Source organism: Triticum aestivum, chromosome 4B, assembly GCF_018294505.1.
Source record: "Triticum aestivum cultivar Chinese Spring chromosome 4B, IWGSC CS RefSeq v2.1, whole genome shotgun sequence".
In the NCBI taxonomy this organism is placed as follows: Eukaryota; Viridiplantae; Streptophyta; class Magnoliopsida; order Poales; family Poaceae; genus Triticum; species Triticum aestivum.
Genome location: NC_057804.1, coordinates 654,146,110 through 654,164,948, shown reverse-complemented (window position 1 = coordinate 654,164,948; position 18,839 = coordinate 654,146,110). Strand labels below are relative to the sequence as shown.

Genomic DNA, 18,839 nt, shown 5'->3' with positions numbered 1-18,839 from the left:
ACTACATGGTATTTTTTATGGCTTTTTCTATGTCTTGAACTATTTTGACCAAACTAAGTTCACAATACCTAATTTGACACTACAAAATCCTGACGGTGTGTCCGTCAAAGATCGCAAACGTTCTCAACAACATGGCTGCCATGGGACGGCATGACGACGGGTCTATGGTATTGCCGATCATGGCCTAAATCCATGGGCACATGTGATCGTCCAGAGAGAAACTGACGATTGGATTGTGGATCCCACTGATTGGTGGGCGATCACAATCACGATCTCAGATACTCTATTCCCTCCCTTAATATTATAATTTCATATTACGGGTCAAATTTTAATCGTAAATTTCTGTAATATAATATGAGTTTAACACAGTACAGACGCAAGCGCTTATATACACGCGCATATACTCACCCCTATGAACGCACACACGCACATGAGCACCTTCGAAAGACTGCATATCATCTTGAAATTTATGAAGACACCGTAGGCACCTCGTCGTCGACGGGAACATCTCCTCCCACTGAATATAATGCCTCTAACCATTCAACCACAGGTTGGTTCGCATATAATATGAGTTTTAGTAGTAAAAATAATAACATTTGAAACTTCACTTGAATATGAATACAATGATATATTTTTTATGCATGTAACTTATATTTTATTAGTTAAATATATGATCAAAATGATATTATGAACCTGAACGAAGAAAGTATGCGCCAACGATGCTTGCGTTAGGGTTGGGTCACATGTTGTGGAGCGGATTGGTGTCACAAGGGAGCAACTTGCGCGGCTACAAATGGGCCTCCACCCAAGGTAAATAGTCAAAGTGGTTTGTGAATTTTAAGATCCTATGGAAAAGGTACCCTCTTCTTGCTCAAGCCATGGTTCAGAAGAAGCCCATTACCCGAGGACTTCTTGGCTCTCTTTGCAATCTGCTCGGATCCGATGCTCTTGGTTGCCTCGGCATCCAATAATGGGGATTTAATATCTTCCGACCAAAATTTGGCCCCCAGGAAATGTTTGCATATACCAATTTGCTTGGAGAGAGGGTGATGGGGCAATTGCTCCCTCACTGTGGGGGTCCCTGGATGTTGTTTCTTGGCACCTGGCTCCCCCGGAGATCATTTTTGTCAGGTTTTCATACCTTTCCTTATGCCATGCGCCGACCCTTGCATGGACCACACCCTTGTCTGGCTCTGAAGATCAAAATCATCGCTTGGCAGCGGCTCCATGATCTCCTCCCCTTAGGTGTGTATGTGGTGAAGTGGCATATGTCGGGCAATGGGTTTTCCCTCTTTGTGTGGCTCTTTCCAAGATCCACATTTTCTTTTCTTGTCCCGCTGCTCAGTTCTTAGAGAGCTTTGTTCATGAGGCTCCGGGGCCTGAGTGGCAGACCTCAGACTTGGGCAAGTGCCCGGGGGCTCTGTCAAACCATATCGGTAGGAGGAGGTGCTTCTTCTAGGTAATGTTCACGGTGATGATCTAGACCCTATAGGCTGCATGTAGCAAGATGGTTATCAAGCTGGTGTTTCTATGATGTGCTTATGACTGTGTTTAAATTTATGTTTATTGTAGTAGTGGTACCTGCTTTGTAGGCAGCGAAACAAGCGCCGACTAGGTGGCATGATTAATGGTCTTCTGGGGCAGGACACCAACTCGCTCCGCCCCCTAGCCAGTGATCTTTTGACTCCACTGATTCATGAATCACTTCTTATTTTGCATTCGACATGTTTGTGTTGTCACTATAGCATACCTCCTATATTCTTTCATATACTTGAACTATTTGCCTAGACGTGGTGATTGCTTTATTTATAAAGTGGGATGAAATCCTATTTTGAGTAAAATGAACGTGGGTTGAGATTAGCACGCGAAGGGCTTTAGATGATGTGTGGCTGGTAGTTTTATTTGGGCCTGCACGGTTTAGGTTGGGCCTTCATTATTACTAATTACCTTCAAAATAATATGGGAGCTTATAGTGGTACGCAGACATGCATGCATGCACATCGAGAATTAATCATGACAAACCCTATGTACAAGCATTGTTATTTTGGTACTATATGTAATTTCCACAGTTGTAAGACCAGAAAAATATGATAAAACTCCAGTTTATTCCTAGAAGTTTAGAATGCGCCTCAAGGGGTGATTGCGCAGACGTGATAGAAGTCTTCAAGAATCACCCCCGCATAATGGAAAAGGCCATTTATTATTCTTGGTTATCTTCATTTCCCTGCTAACAGATTTCCATTTCAAACCAGGTTATCCAGTCGTTTCTATGCACTTTATATGAAGAAGAGTGGGTGTTTCCCCCAAAGAGAATATGATGGGTTGGCTCATGTTCTTGGTGTCATTTGTGTGGTGTTTTTCCTTTTTTTCTCATTTATTATGTTTTGATAATTTTCACCTTTTATTTTCATTTATGTTTACTTTGTTCATTTCCTATTTTCTAAATTTTCTCATGATTTTTATGTTTTCTTGTAAAACATATGAATATATAGTCAGATGTGCATGAATAACTCTTATTAAAAACACTTTTTTTGTATATAGGAATATGTTTTAAACATGTCATGAGCACTTCTAGCAAATATATGAATATTTACACTAAGGTACATGAACATGTTTGAATTTTCTCGCAATATATGAGTTCACATCTTTTAAACACGCATAAACATTTGTATCTCAAAAATATTCCAAAGAAAACTTTTTTGCGTAGAATTAAAAACTAATAGTAGATGGGTACATGAACCCTGTAAAGTTGAACATTATGACTCATTCATCCTTGCATACAAAAATAACTCGTTAGCTAAAAGTCAGTCCATAAAAAATAAAGCTAGATTCATCCTTGCATAAGCTAGCAATTAATATATTTTCTACATATTAGTAGTAGTGTGCGTCCTTGCAAACAACAAACATTGTATTTATTTATTTCAGTTCGAGGCTCAACAGCGGTATACACTTTGTCTGCAGATAAATAGAATATATGTTCCCTTTTACTAAATCTCAGTGCCTTAAAAGATTTTAAATATTGAGTACCTAAAACGGCACAGTATTACCTGCTCAAAGTGCGCAAGCTTCATACAAATTAAAGAATGAAATGAAGTTTTAGTATTCAAACTGCACAATTTTGCCAGAACGCACGTAAACGTAGGTGTTGATCCAAAGATTTAAAAACTTAACTATAAATATAATTTTGACAACTAAAATAGACAATAATCAATTTCTTCACATGCCGTTGTTCAAACACGGCGGCCTAGCTCCATCACAAGACTAATGTAAGCTACTCCCTCCGTCTAGGTGAATAAGTCATTCGTTAGTTCTAGGTCGACGTTTTAACTATCTAAATATGTATTATATGTGACAAAAAATATATATTTAGGAACTACATCCGTGTAGAAATCTACTGATATACTTTTCATGACATATAACACATATTTAGGTCGATCTAGAACTACGCGAATGACTTATTCACATAGACGAAGAAGGTAGCTATAATAGTGTAATTCCTTTGTGATTATTAGAATTATTTGTCAGCGCAACCACTGTCCACTGGGGCCGAATCAACGAATAATTAGACGGGTAGATGTAGCGTACTTGTCCATACATGCCAACAAGCCAGTATAATAACCAAAGTACGAGACGCATAGTAGACATCTCCTACGCTGGTACTAGCATGCATGTGCATAGCCACATGGAATCAATACCGACATAATAATCTCATATATTTGTTTCTAGTGACCCTCAAGATCAGGTTATGCCAGCTTCTAGCGCTGCCAGATATATTTCGATTGTCATATACGTACTATGTGTGTCTTCTAGGAGAATGATTTTCTACCTATCGTCCATGTCTTGCTTTGAGATCCACGCTATTTTTTCATTGTTGTTAAAACTTATCTTGTTTCGAATGCTTCATTTTTTTTTTCAAAGTGTATGACGTGTTTCGTTGTGTACCAACAAATAAGGGTACACTTATTTTATATGTGCAAAAAAAAGTGTACACTTATTTTAGATCGAGTTTGCTGCACAATGAAACATTATGATACACTTTTAAAATGAGAGGAAACCCTAACGTGACAAGCTGAAACAAGACAAATTGTCAAAACCAGAAAACATAACACGAACTTCAAAGCAACGGTGGACGGTGGATCCATATACAGGATATCCCGTGCACTGGTGGAGTGGTGCTGGCAAATAATGTTTGCAAATTACGGCAAGAGTCAAACTCGATTGATCATGACATGAACGATGCACTTGCAACTTGCACTTGCCTGCTACACCCCGGCCTAGCTATAAATACCACCCCAAGCGACCCCGGAAAAGCATCCCAAGCTAGCAAATCCCACCTAGCGCTCAGCCACAAGCATACACTCTAGCTAGCTACTAGCGTTATCCACATAGCAATGGCGCCCTCCAAGCTCGCCATCCTCCTGGCCATGAACCTGGCCATCCTCGTGGCCGTGCATGGCTGTGGGTCGTGCGGTAACACACCGACCGTCCCGGTCCCAAGCCCGCCGATCGCCGTGCCCCCGCCAGCTCCCGTGCCCTCTCCGCCTTCGACCGGCGGCGGGGGGCGGCACCTGCTCCATCGACACGCTGAAGCTGAAGGTATGCGACAACGTGTTGAACCTGCTGAAGCTCAACCTCGGCGTGCCGACAAACGAGCAGTGTTGCCTGCTTCTGAGCGGCCTCGCTGACCTAGACGCCGCCGTGTGCCTCTGCAGCGCCATCAAGGCCAACGTCCTCGGCATCAAGCTTAACGTGTCCGTCGACCTCGTGCTCCTCCTCAACCAGTGTGGCAAGACCTGCCCCGCCGACTTCAGCTGCCCTAGCTGATCCATCCATCACAAACCATGCATTTTATACATGCATCGCGTCATCGTCATTGTCGTACTCGTAATTCAAATATTTTCTCGTATACGCATGCACCTATATATTTTGTCGTAATTATAATATGGTATATGTCAGCCGCGTGCATGCATGCTTGAGTTAGTCATTTCCCGTTATGGTAGCTAAATGCATCATTCAAGTATTTGTAAAAGGGTATATGTACCTGGAATAAAAAGTTTGTTCAGGTTGTGTTTTTATTTTTTGTGTGGGTGTTCAGATTGTGTTAACTCGGTCCGTGATGTGCCAACTTGTATATATTCACTAGTAGAAAAGGGGTATTGGTCCAGGCCGGGTTAGCCCATTAGTCCCGGTTCAATCCAGAACCGCGACCAATGCGGGCATTGGACCCGGTTCGTGAGCCCCGGGGGCCGGCCGGGCCACGTGGGCCATTGGTGCCGGTTCGTCTGGACCTTTTGGTACCGGTTGGTGGGACGAACCGGGACCAATGTGCCTTGGTCCTGGCCCACCATCATTGGTCCCGGTTGGTGGCCTGAACCGGGACCAAAGGCTTCCCTTTAGTCCCGGTTCAAGCCACGAACCGGGACCAATTAATTGCCTATATATACGCCCGCAAGCATAGCACCGTCAGTGCTCTGTTTTTCGTGGCCGGCGAGGAGAGAGCTTTGTGGTGCTCTAGCTCACCTCCTATGCACACGAGGTGTTCGATGGAATGCCCGAGCCACACTACTTAAGCTTTCTCCTCTTCAAGCTCGATCTCCAAGCTCCATTTTTCCTTAATATTTGTCTAGGTTTAGCGGTCCGTCACGTCCCGTCCCCGTCTTCACCGCCGTCGATCGCCCGCGCCGATCTTGTCGCCGGCACCACCGTGGTGAGCCTCTTGTTCTTATCTTCTTTCTGAAAGGAAAAAAAATCTTACTTGTATGTTTATATATATAGATACTTGTATAATTTTCTTACTTTTATTATTGCATCTTATATAGTGCCATGGTTTTGGTATCCGCCCCGTCGGCCCTCGTCCTGTCTATGATTCGGTGTGGTATATATGATCTTTTCATAACTATTGGTTCATCTATTGTTTATGACAATTATGCCGACCAATGTGACATAGATTTTATTTATCTAGGAGGTTGTTGAACCGGAAATTCCAACCGATCCTATTGTCGAGAGGTTAAATTTAGTTGAAGAAGAAAACAATTTCTTGAAGAAAAAAATTAGAAAAATTGAGGAGGAGAAGATGATATTAGAGTTGCATGTTGTGGATGTCCTGGATGATCACAAGATCAAGATGGATGCAATGTGCTTGAAGATTAGAAAGATTAGAAAATATGCCATTCATACCGAGGCTTGGTATCATTATGCCGTTGGATCAGTTGTTACATTGGTTGCGATTATGATCGCATTTGTTTTCGCATTGAAATATTTTACATAGTTTCAATGTATGTTTAATTAATTTAGATGCTCTGCAGAGCTTTATGTTGTTAGATGAGAACTATGTATGTACTTTGGTTTTAATGTGATGATCAACTTCTATTAATTTGGTCACTTAATTATCTATTCATGATGTTCTGTAATGATTTTTGACACACTTAATTATATATAATGCACGCAGATGAACCGGCAATGGATGTACGGTTCAAGACACACCTCCGAGTACATTAAGGGCGTGCATGAATTTCTCGAAGTGGCTGAGGCAAACAAGCAGAATGGTTTTATGTGTTGTCCATGCCCTATATGTGGGAATACGAAGTCTTACTCTGACCGGAAAATCCTTCACACCCACCTGCTTTACAAGGGTTTCATGCCACACTATAATGTTTGGACGAGGCACGGAGAAATAGGGGTTATGATGGAAGACGGCGAAGAAGAAAAGTACGATGACAACTATGTGCCCCCTGAATACGGTGATGCTACTGAAGATCAAGAGGAACCAGACGATGTGCACGATGATGCTGCAACAGGCGAAGCTGCTGAAGATCAAGAGGAACCAGACAATGTGCCCGATGATGATGATCTCCGCCGGGTCATTGTCGATGCAAGGACGCAATGCGAAAGTCAAAAGGAGAAGCTGAAGTTCGATCGCATGTTAGAGGACCACAAAAAAGGGTTGTACCCCAATTACGAAGATGGAAACACAAAGCTCGATACCGTACTGGAATTGCTGCAGTGGAAGGCAGAGAATGCTGTGCCTGACAAAGGATTTGAGAAGCTAATGAAAATATTGAAGAAGAAGCTTCCAAAGGATAACGAATTGCCCGACAGTACATACGCAGCAAAGAAGGTCGTATGCCCTCTAGGATTGGAGGTGCAGAAGATACATGCATGCCCTAATGACTGCATCCTCTACCGTCGTGCGTACAAGGATCTGAACGCATGCCCGGTATGCGGTGCATTACGGTATAAGATCGGACGAGGTGACCCTGGTGATGTTGACGGCGAGCCCCCCAGGAAGAGGGTTCCTGCGAAGGTGATGTCGTATGCTCCTATAATACCACGGTTGAAACGTCTGTTCAGAAACGGAGAGCATGCCAAGTTGATGCGATGCCACAATGAGGACCGTAAGAAAGACGGGAAGTTGAGAGCACCCACTAACGGGTCACAGTGGAGAAAAATCGAGAGAAAGTACTGGGATGAGTTTGCAAGTGACCCAAGGAACGTATGGTTTGCTTTAAGTGCGGATGGCATTAATCCTTTCGGGGAGCAGAGCAGCAATCACAGCACCTGGCCCGTGACTCTATGTATGTATAACCTTCCTCCTTGGATGTGCATCAAGCGGAAGTTCATTATGATGCCAGTTCTCATCCAAGGCCCTAAGCAATCCGGCAATGACATTGATGTGTACCTAAGGCCATTAGTTGAAGAACTTTTACAGCTGTGGAATGGAAACGGTGTACGTACGTGGGATGAGCACAAACAGGAGGAATTTCACCTAAAGGCGTTGTTGTTCGTGACCATCAATGATTGGCCCGCTCTCAGTAACCTTTCAGGATAGACAAACAAGGGATACCACGCATGCACGCACTGTTTACTTGACACCGATAGTATATACGTGGGAAGCTGCAGGAAGAATGTGTACCTGGGCCATCGTCAATTTCTTCTGACCAACCATCAATGTCGAAAGAAAGGCAAGCATTTCAAAGGCGAGGCAGATCACCAGAGGAAGCCTGCCATGCGTACCGGTGATCACGTACTTGCTATGGTCAATGATTTACACGTAATCTTTCGAAAGGGTCCCGGCGGACTAGCTGTTCCGAGTGACGCTGGGGGACACGCACCCATGTGGAAGAAGAAATCTATATTTTGGGACCTACTCTACTGGAAAGACCTAGAGGTCCGCTCTTCGATCGACGTGATGCATGTGACGAAGAACCTTTGCGTGAACTGCTAGGCTTCTTGGGCGTGTATGGGAAGATAAAAGATACAACTGAGGCACGAGAGGACCTACAACGTTCGCACGAAAAAGATGGCATGCCTCCAAAGCAATATGAAGGTCCTGCCAGCTATGCTCTTACCAAAGAAGAGAAGAAAATCTTCTTTGAATGCCTGCTTAGTATGAAGGTTCCGACTGGCTTCTCATCGAATATAAAAGGAATAATAAATATGTCAGAGAAAAAGTTTCAGAACCTAAAGTCTCATGACTGCCACGTGATTATGACGCAACTGCTTCCGGTTGCATTGAGGGGGCTTCTACCGGAAAACGTCCGATTAGCCATTGTGAAGCTATGTGCATTCCTCAATGCAATCTTTCAAAAGGTGACCGATCCAGAAATCATACCAAGGCTAAGGAGTGATGTGGTGCAATGTTTTGTCAGTTTCGAGCTGGTGTTCCCACCATCCTTCTTCAATATCATGACGCACGTCCTAGTTCATCTAGTTGACGAGATTGTCATTCTGGGCTCCGTATTTCTACACAATATGTACCCCTTTGAGAGGTTCATGGGAGTCCTAAAGAAATATGTCCGTAACCACGCTAGGCCAGAAGGAAGCATCTCCATGGGCCATCAAACAGAGGATGTCATCGGGTTTTGTGTTGACTTCATTCCTGGCCTTAAGAAGATATGTCTCCCTCAATCGCGGTATGAGGGGAGACTGACTGGAAAAGGCACGCTTGGAAGGGACTCAATAATATGCAGGGACGGAAATTCTTGGTCTCAAGCATGCTACACAGTTCTACAGAACTCTACCTTGGTGACCCCGTATGTCGATGAACACAAGAACAGTCTGCGCTCCAAACACCCGAAGCAGTGCGGCGACTGGATTACATATGAACACATCAGGACTTTCAGCAGTTGGTTGGAAGCACGTCTCAGAGGTGACAACACTGTTTGTGATGAGCTGTACTTGTTGTCCAGGGGATCATCTTCGACTGTTACGATTTGGAAAGGATACGAGATAAATGGGAATACATTTTACACGATTGACCAAGATCAAAAGAGCACCAACCAAAACAGCGGTGTCCGCTTTGATGCAACAACCGAGAGGGGAAAGGACACATATTATAGTTACATAGTGGACATATGGGAACTTGACTACGGACATGATTTTAAGGTACCTTTGTTTAAGTGCAAATGGGTCAATCTGTCAGGAGGCGGGGTACAGGTAGACCCACAGTACAGAATGACAACAGTGGATCTGAAAAATCTTGGGTACACTGACAAACCGTTCGTCCTAACCAATGATGTGGCACAGGTTATCTATGTGAAGGACATGTCTACCAGACCGAGAAAAAGAAAAGATAAGGAAGCGAATACATCATACGATGAGCCAAAGCGCCACATAGTTCTTTCAGGAAAAAGGGACATCGTGCGAGTGGAGGGCAAGACAAACATATCTGAAGATTATGAAAAGTTTCATGAAATTCCTCCCTTCAAAGTCAAGGCTGACCCCAGCATCCTGATAAGCTATGAAGATTATCCATGGTTACGGCGCAATAAGCAAATGACACAAGCAAAGAAAAAGTGAAGACTTTCTCCCACAACTATTATGATGATACCATGCCAACTTTATAACACACGAGTATGATACCATTGTCCGTTTTGTACATGCACATGCTATGTGGGTGAATTTATGATACCATGCCAACTTTCAACTTTTTCATAGTTCATTTGAAATGCTTTAATGTCTTATGGTTCGACCCTCGTAATAATTAAAAATAGCAACAATAAGTATTTTGTTGTAAGTAGAAACAAAAAAAATAAATCAAGAAAGAAAACAAAACAAAAATAAAAAAAGTGTTTTCAAATTTGAAAACTAATGGCACTAACAGAAAGTTTATAATTTTTCTAAAACTAAAAGCAAAAAGAATTAAAAAATACAGCAAAAAACAAAAGAAAATAAATAATGCAGAAAACAAAACAAAAAAACTAGAAAATAAGTAAAAATAGCAACAATAAGTATTTTTTTGTAAGTAGAAACAAAATAAAATAAATAAAGCAAGAAAGAAAACAAAAAAATTGCCTCCTACTGGGCCCCCACGGCCTGAATACGACTAGAAACCCTACCATGGGCCAGGATTCAGGCCCGCAGTAGGCCCAGCAGGCCCATCAGGCAAAGCAGTAGCAAATAGGCCCGCAAGCCTACGGTGGAGAGGAGCCCGAGAGGGGTGCGTCAGTGGGGCTTATAAACAACTACGCACCCCTCTCAACTAGCGAGGTGGGACTAAACTTTGGCCCCGACGCTGGGAGCACAGGGTCCTTTGGTACCGGTTCGTGGCATCAACCGATACCAATGCCCACCCTTTAGTCCCGGTTGGTGTCTCCAACCGGGACCAAAGGTCGCCGCTTCCCGCCCGTTGGGCTGCTGAAAAGTGGCCTTTGGTCTCGGTTGGTGGTACCAACCGGGACTAAAAGGGGCATTAGTCCCGGTTGGAGTCACGAACCGGGACCAATGCCCTTGCTATATATACAGCACTTAAGAAAATTTGACAAACACATCGCCAGTTGCCCCCGGCCCGCCCGACGACGCCAAGCTCATCGACGCCGCCAGGCTGCCCAGATCGACGCCATCCGCGCGCCCCCGTCGTCGCCCCTGCCCCGTCGCCGCCAGGCGCTGCCCCGACGCCGCCCGCCGGCCTCCTCCGCCGTGGTTGTCGCTGACGCCCTCGCCGCCGCCGCCGTCGCCCTCGCCGGCCACCCCCATTGTGAGCCGCCGCCGTCGAGGCTCTGTGTTCAGTGCTTTTTTTCATACATACATGTGTACTTTTTTGTTCATTGCATTTTTTTCATATATATAATTAATGTATATATGTATGTGGTAGCTATATGATGAATGGATGTGGCTATATGTATGTATGAATATAATGTTCATAGCATTTTTTTTGTTTATATATGTTTTTTCATATATGTATTAATTTTTTATTTAGGTTGTTAGTAGATATCGATTTTAGGTTAGTGCATTTTAATTAGGTTAGTGTAGAGGAAAAAGTAAAAGAAGGAAAAGGAAGAAAAGAGGAAGAAGGAAGAAGGAAGAAAAGAGAAGAAGAGGAGAGGAAAAGAAGAGGAGAAATAAATAAGAAGAAGAAAAAAGAAGAAAAAGAAGAGGAGAAGAAGAAAAAATAAAAAAATAAATTCTATTTTCTCTTCATGTCCTCTATTCCTTTCTTCTTCTTCTTCCTTCTCTTCCTTCTTCCTCTTTTCTTCCTTTTCCTTAATTATTTTCCTTTCTAGAGGGAGAAGAAGAAAAAGAAGAGGAGAAGAAGAAAGAATGGAATAGAGGAGAAATAAATAAGAAGAACAAAAAAGAAGAAAAGGAAGAGGAGGAGAAGAAAGGAATAGAGGAGAAGAAAAAAAATAGAAAAATTCTATTTTTTCTTCTTCTCCTCTATTCCTTTCTTCTTCTCCTCTTTTTTTTCTTCTTTTTTTCTTCGATCTTCTTCTCCTCTTTTTATCTCTTCTTTGTTTTCTTATGTTTTATCAGGTCTGTCGCCGTCAGGCTGCTCGCCTTCGCCCTCACCGCCCCCTCGAGATAACTTGGACATGAGGGGCGGTCGATATATATACCCCCTCTCGACCGTGATAACCTATACAACGGCAGCACCCCCCTCGGTCCTCTCACTCGACCAAAACTCTTGAGCCCAAATTTACCAAGTTAAAAGAGCGTTGTCGTCGAGGCCACCCCAAACCCTTCAAGCGTTGTGTTGAGGCGATCCCAAACCCTAGAGAAGCAACGTCGAGGCCACTAACATGATTCCTTATTGTGATTAGCTAGCTAGTTCTACGTTTGTCACTAATATATATCCATATGTACCATGTTGGAATAATAATTGACATGTTTTAAATATTTGCAGAAACTATGGAGCACTACCGAGACGAAGCAACATAAGCGATGTTGGGGGAGATGATCGCAGAAGGAACTGATGTTGTTGCGTCATTTTTCATCGACGTCGTTTGTGAGGAAGGACTGGGTGAAGAAGAGGGCTATGTTCATGATGGCTCCGGCCCATTAATGCCGGTACAAGAAGAGGGCTATGTTCATGATGGCTCCGGTGATGACCCAATGGAGGTACAAGAAGGAGACCATGCTGACTGCTCCGGTGACCGAACCGAGTCCGGCCAGGTATATATATTAGTTAAGCCCGTGCTAACTAGTTAATTGATGCATTCATTGTTTTGGTATATGTACACATATTAATTACTCTCGTCTTTCTTCCTTTTAATTTCTAGCCCTCCGGATCGAGCACAACTTCGGTAAGGAGACGAGGCCCGAAGAAAAAGTTGAGCTCGGATGAAAGGTTTGAGATCATAGAAATCGCGCCCGACGGCGAACCGATTGAACCCATCCGGACAAAGAACACATTTTCTGCTCAGTGCGGGGTTCTTGTTAGGGACAAGATCCCGATCAGCATCCAGCAATGGTATAAGCCTAAGGACGACCCTGAGGTGTCTTATGTCAATGATATGCAGAAAGAAGATCTTTGGACTCAGCTGAAGGCAAATTTCACCCTACCGCCAGAGGAGGATCCGGAGAAGCCAGTTAAAGAGCAATTAATCAAGTCTTGTGCTCTTAAGAAGATGGCAACCCTATTCAGGAGGTGGAGGAAAGAGTTGAACCATTTTGTCGAAAAAAAAGACACCAGAATTCATCGGCAAATATGAGAAGATCAAAGATCACTGGCCCGCATTTGTGGCCCACAAGACATCGGAAAAGAGTAAGAAGATGTCGGCGACGAACAAGCAAAATGCTGCGAAGAAGAAGCTTCACCATCGCACGGGGTCAGGTGGCTACCTCAAAGCCCGGCCTAAGTGGTCCAAGGCTGAGAATGATCTGCTTGAAAAAGGGATCGAACCAGAGACAATGAGATGGCCAGACCGTTGCCGGACTTGGTTCTTCGGGGCTGGCGGAACCTTGGACCCTGTATCAGGGATGTGCCGTTGGACGGACGAGCAACTGGAAATACCAGTCAAGAACCTTCGGAAGTATATCAATGCAGCGCAGAAAGGGACGTTCGTACCAGACAGGGAGAAGGACGAGCTCACAATGGCCCTCGGGAATCCTGAGCACCCTGGACGGACACGAGGCACGCCAGGCTCCATTCCGTGGAAGGTTGGTTTTCCGGACGCAGGGGGTTACAAAACCCACGAGAGGAGGGAAGAAACTGGAGCAGGGCCAACTGCAGGCGCTGCACGAAAGGGTAATGGGGCTAGAGGAACGAGAAGAGGAACGAGAAGCAGCAGATCGCAGCAAACGACCTGCCGAAGCTTCCCCCGAAGCTACCCCGCCATCTCAGCGGAGAAGCAGCGTGGCTTCCACCGAGCTGCTTCAGCCGGAGCATGTCTTGACGGCTCCTGCCAGCTATCCCGTGGATGCTATCACGGAGTCTCAACATTGCCACATTATGGCGCGATGGATGAATTTGAAGGTCAAGGCGGCTGTTGGCTCTGTTTATCCTACTGGATCCGGAGCAACTTATCACTGCCGGCCGATTCCAGAAGGATATGCTAAGGTGATGGTGGATGAAATAACGGAGGGATTTGAGGACCTCGTGCTTGACCACCCTACCGGTGAAGGGGAGACTAGGCTGGGTTCTGCTCTGAAGACTCCATGCCTATGGCGGAAGGAGCTCATCAACCTTCCGAACTGGACGCCTTCGCCTCCTCCTCCTCCTCCGGCGAGTCAGGGCACTCCGCCTCCTCCACCGCCTCCTCCTCCGGCGAGTGACGATCAGGGCACGCGTAACGGCACTCCGCCTCCTTCTCCGGCACGTGGCGGCACTCCGCCTCCTTCTCCGCCTGCGCCGGCGCTCTCGAGCAGCCAGCAGCCTCCTCCTTCTCCGCCTCGCCAGCAAGGGCGGAAGAGACCCGCCGCCGCCCCGGCTGCTCCGGCGCGTCGTACTCCTTCTCCTCCGCCTCGTAAGCAAGCACGAAAGAAGACAGACGCCGCAGCCACTCCGTCTGCTCCGGCGTCTAGCAGCACAACCAGAGGCGGGAGGCAATACAGATATGGTCCACCTCTCAAAGCCTCTAGATAAGTTACCGTACGAGAGGACCGACGAGGAAAACGATACGATTGTGCGGACCCACGTGAAGGAGTTCTTTGAAGGGGTGAAAGCAAAGAGACATCCACCTCCGGAGGAGAAGGTAGATCCGGTGAAAGCAAAGCGCACTATCGATGCCCTGAGGAAACCACCAAAGTCTCCGCCGAGAACCAACTATGAGCGCATTACTGAACAGACATATCTCCAAGCCCAGCGGTCGGGAACTACTGTCAGTGCTAAAAGGTTAAAAGAACGAGCAAAGGGGAAAAAATTGCCCAGCTCGGCGAACAAGCACAACAATCGTGCCCCCCGCTCAATGTGTCTAATGCTCCGGGGACGGTGGCCGGTTATGGCAATCTTGCAGATTACCTGCCTGACGATCAACTTCCTGATTTCTTGGAGGTGGACGAACACAGATACGAGTACGGGAAGCCTCTCGTCAAAGATGAAAAATCTCTGACAACAATGATGCGAAGATTCCATAATTGGTACATGGAAACCTGCAGAGAGTCTGGGGGTACGAATGCTTTGTATCTGAATATTAAAGAGGAGCACGACCTCGTTGCAAATGATCTGTTGACTGTTCCATTTGATGAGTTCTTCGCGTTCTTCAATCAAAAGGCCCTCGATAAACTAATGGTCTTTTGCTACTGTCTGTAAGTACTATTTCTGTCATTAAGTCTCTATATATAGCTCGGCTCTTTCATTTCATGTATTTATAATTAATTATCCTCAATATATTATGCAGATTGAAGATCGTCGAGTGCAAAAAACAAGAAATTTATGATATTGGGTTCATTAACACAAATATCATAGATGAATTTCTGGTTAAAAAGGACGTCAAAGAGGCCGAGGACAACTTGCTACGATCGTTGATCAAAAATCAAAACAAAGATACCATACTCTTTCCTTACAACGGCAAGTGAGTGTTACTGTCGTGTGCATATTCGGTTTCCCTTATTACTCGAGCGAGGTTATAGTAATGTAATTGATGAGTTATGCATGCGTGCGCAGGTACCACTATATTCTTCTGGAGATTAAGCTTGAGCGTGGACTAGTAACCGTCTTAGACTCGAGACGGAAAGATCCCAAAACCTATGCGGACATGACTGAAATGCTCAGCAAGTAAGTTCAATCGATCATTATCGCACCATATCGGCAACTTTTTGTTCATTTCCTGATATCTCAAGTAATAATAATTATTTTCTTTGTCTTGCAGGGTTTGGAAACAGTTCACCGCAGAAGCTCCGGGACTGCCGAAGGAGCTGCGATATACATACCCGAAAGTAAGTACTACTGGCTAGCTAGTTGCGCGCATCTCCCGTTGATTCTATAGCTATACTTTCATCAATGCCATTTATAATGCTTCATTATCAGTTTGATTGACCTCTATTTCTCGTAAAGTGCTTGTGGCAGGAAGAAGGGAATGATTTCTGTGGATACTACGTGTGCGAGTTCATCCACAACGCGACTTTGAAAAACAAGCGGGGCTACTCTCAAAGACAATATGAAGTGCGTAAGCAATAATATTCACAATTTCATTTTATTACACCATCATTTCTGTTGAGTTTCATTCATATATATGTATTAATTAACCCCCTTCTTCAAATTAGACGTGGCAGATGCGGAATGAACTCCTAGAACCAGATCGCATGAAAGCAATTCAAGAGGAATTGGCGGGATTCTTTCTTGACCACGTCATCAATAAAGCCGGAGAATACCATGTGCAAATTGATTTCAATTGCTAGGGGATTGTAATTAAGAGATCTTATACATATTGTACATGTATGTAGCCAGTAGCGTCGGATACATGATATACGAAAACTTGTTGTTCGACCAATCTCTCGGAGAAGGAGAGGTCGATCGATCACTTCTCTCGGTATGCATGACGAACTTCTGTACTCAATGGTTCTCTCGATCACTTATGTATATATAGTACGTAGCGTCGACCAAGCACGGACATAAGAGAGGACACTTCTCTCTATTAATTAGCTAGCTAACACAATATATGAAACACCTAAATTAACCCCCCAAAACCCCCAACCCCCCCCCCTTCTTTCAAAAAAAACAAAAACCCCAGCCACTGGAATGCTGACGCGTGGATGCCTTTTGGTCCCGGTTGGAGCCACCAACCGGGACCAAAGGCCCCCTGACTGGGCTCGGCGCACAGGACCACGTGGAGGCACATTGGTCTCGGTTCGTGTTTGAACCGGGACTAATGGGTGGAGGTATTAGTAATGACCCATTAGTCCCGGTTCATGAACCGGGACTAAAGGCCCTTACGAACCGGGACTATTAGGTGTTTTTCTACTAGTGATTGTACGAAGCATGATCAGATCCACAGCTCTTCACATGCGTTGGTGGCTACTTCGTGGCCTCTCTTCTTTCCTTTGCCAGTTACAAAAGCGTGGTAACGTTTTTAAGCTTGCCACGTGTTGGCGGCTACATCTTGTTTCTCATTGTGGCTACGGAGGTACTTCACAATGTACTGCTAGCTAAATCAAGGAAGGAAAAAGCACTTAACTGCCTGGGGTACCCATCTATCTGAAATTATCAACAAATATGAACCGTATGATATCCAAATATATTGATACATAAGAATGTATGCATTACCTATTTATGCTGAGCAGCAAATGTTTATATTAGCATACAATTTGTGGCTCTCTTTGTCTGGGTATGACTCAAGAAAGTTTGAAAAAAATGAAATGATGAAATTATGTAGAACAATATCCTACATAGCCCTTTTAGATGAATGAATTACTATCCTTGTAAAAAATTCCAAGGATGTTCTATATCATTTAAATTCCTTAGAAATGCAGGTCTAGTACCAAACAAACCATTTTTTTTCAAATAATTAATGTACTCCCATCATTTGGATATATGTCTTTTAGGAATGGGTACGTCTTCAACATGCAACTTTACGAATATGTTGGTCAAATTTTATAGATTGCAATATAATAAAGAATTACAACAAATCTGATGATATTATCTTCATCTAACCAACAATAATATTTCCCGTGCATAGTCAGAGCTAAACTTGTTCAAGTCTGAATTTGGTTTTTCTAGAAGAACATCTATTTCCAACTGGGGGAGCAATTTTCTTCGGCCATCATAAAATTCCCACCGTCATTATTGAAGCATTTGCATCAAAATATTTTGGGATTTGACACTCTTTGTATGGCATGCCAGGGTATCACAAGTCACAGTGACATCAACGTGTTGCAGCGCTCTCCATTGCTTGCAAGGTTTTGTGCAGGCTAAGATCCTACACGTGGGGAGTGGGGGAGGTTAAAGGAAAGAAGGCCTAGCTTGCTTCCTTCCAAAAACTATGGGAGGCCTGGGTTTTAGAGACATGAGAACTTATAATCAGGCTCTTCTAGCCAAGCAATCGTGCACATTCTAGAATCTGGATAGTCTTGTGGCACGACTACTGATGGAGAAGTCGTACCTCAATCATAACTTGGGTGATACCGTTTTTACAGGGAATGTGTCAGTTGTATGGCACTAGTGCCAGCTGGGGCACTAGACCTTGGCCTTCATGTACATCCGATTGCGCCAGGAAATGACGACTACAATGCTAGGCCATGAGTCCATCTACTCCTGGGGCTCTCCTACTGCAAATACTAAAAACTTATTATTTTGAGACATAACTTGTGCTCGCCTATGAAGATCGACATGGTGGACTGGCCAAATAATTGTGTTAGTTAGAGGTTTTGTGGTTTTTTGAAGCATCTATGGACCGGTTCATGAAACCTTCTATCAATTTTTTTCAGTTTTGGGAAGATTCCACGATGTTTTTCCCTTTTCCATATTTCTTTATCAGTTTTTCTTTTGACTTTAAAAAAATACATGTCTACTTTTTTTTACTACACATTGAACTGTTTCAGTATACATGATGATCTTTTTTTTCGATACACATTGAATTTTTTAAATACATGATGAACATTTATTCGAAATGCCAAATACATGTTGAACATTTTTCTATACAAAAACCAGTGCCGGCCTGGATATGTGTCCACACCAACGACTATGCATGTATAAGCTAAAGCTAGCTATGGAACATTTATAGTTGACTTCTCCTGCTCTCCAATGAATATGCATCTGCTATACGTTCCCATGCATGGTATCAACATAAGTAGCAACTACAGGATGCATGTGCATGGCATGAAAGTCGTCACACAACATATCTTCAGCGCATATCTTCAACTAGAGCTTGTTTGAAAGTACGCATGCCCATCAAGTATTGAAAGTCGCCGGGCGTATATCTCGCTCTAAACATTTTATTGGTTAGCGCACAGAGATTGAGGGCATCAATAAGGATAAGGGTACACGTACTTAGATGGATTTTATTTTAGTTTAAGTTAAACTGTAGAATGAAACTTGATGCATGTATGAACGATAGATCATGGGATCAACACACTTGCATGCATGTATGTGCAACCGGGCCATCTACAAACACACAAACCCAAAACACCTACAAACCCTTGCTATCTATTGTAAGCCTTGCTTCCTCTCGACCAAAGCTTTCGCC

General features: G+C 44.0%; 1 pseudogene; it reads left to right on the top strand.

The window, feature by feature from the left end:
• Positions 1–4,326: 4,326 nt before the first annotated feature.
• Positions 4,327–5,073, top strand: LOC123089662 (cortical cell-delineating protein-like; annotated as a pseudogene).
• The last annotated feature ends 13,766 nt before the right edge of the window (positions 5,074–18,839 follow it).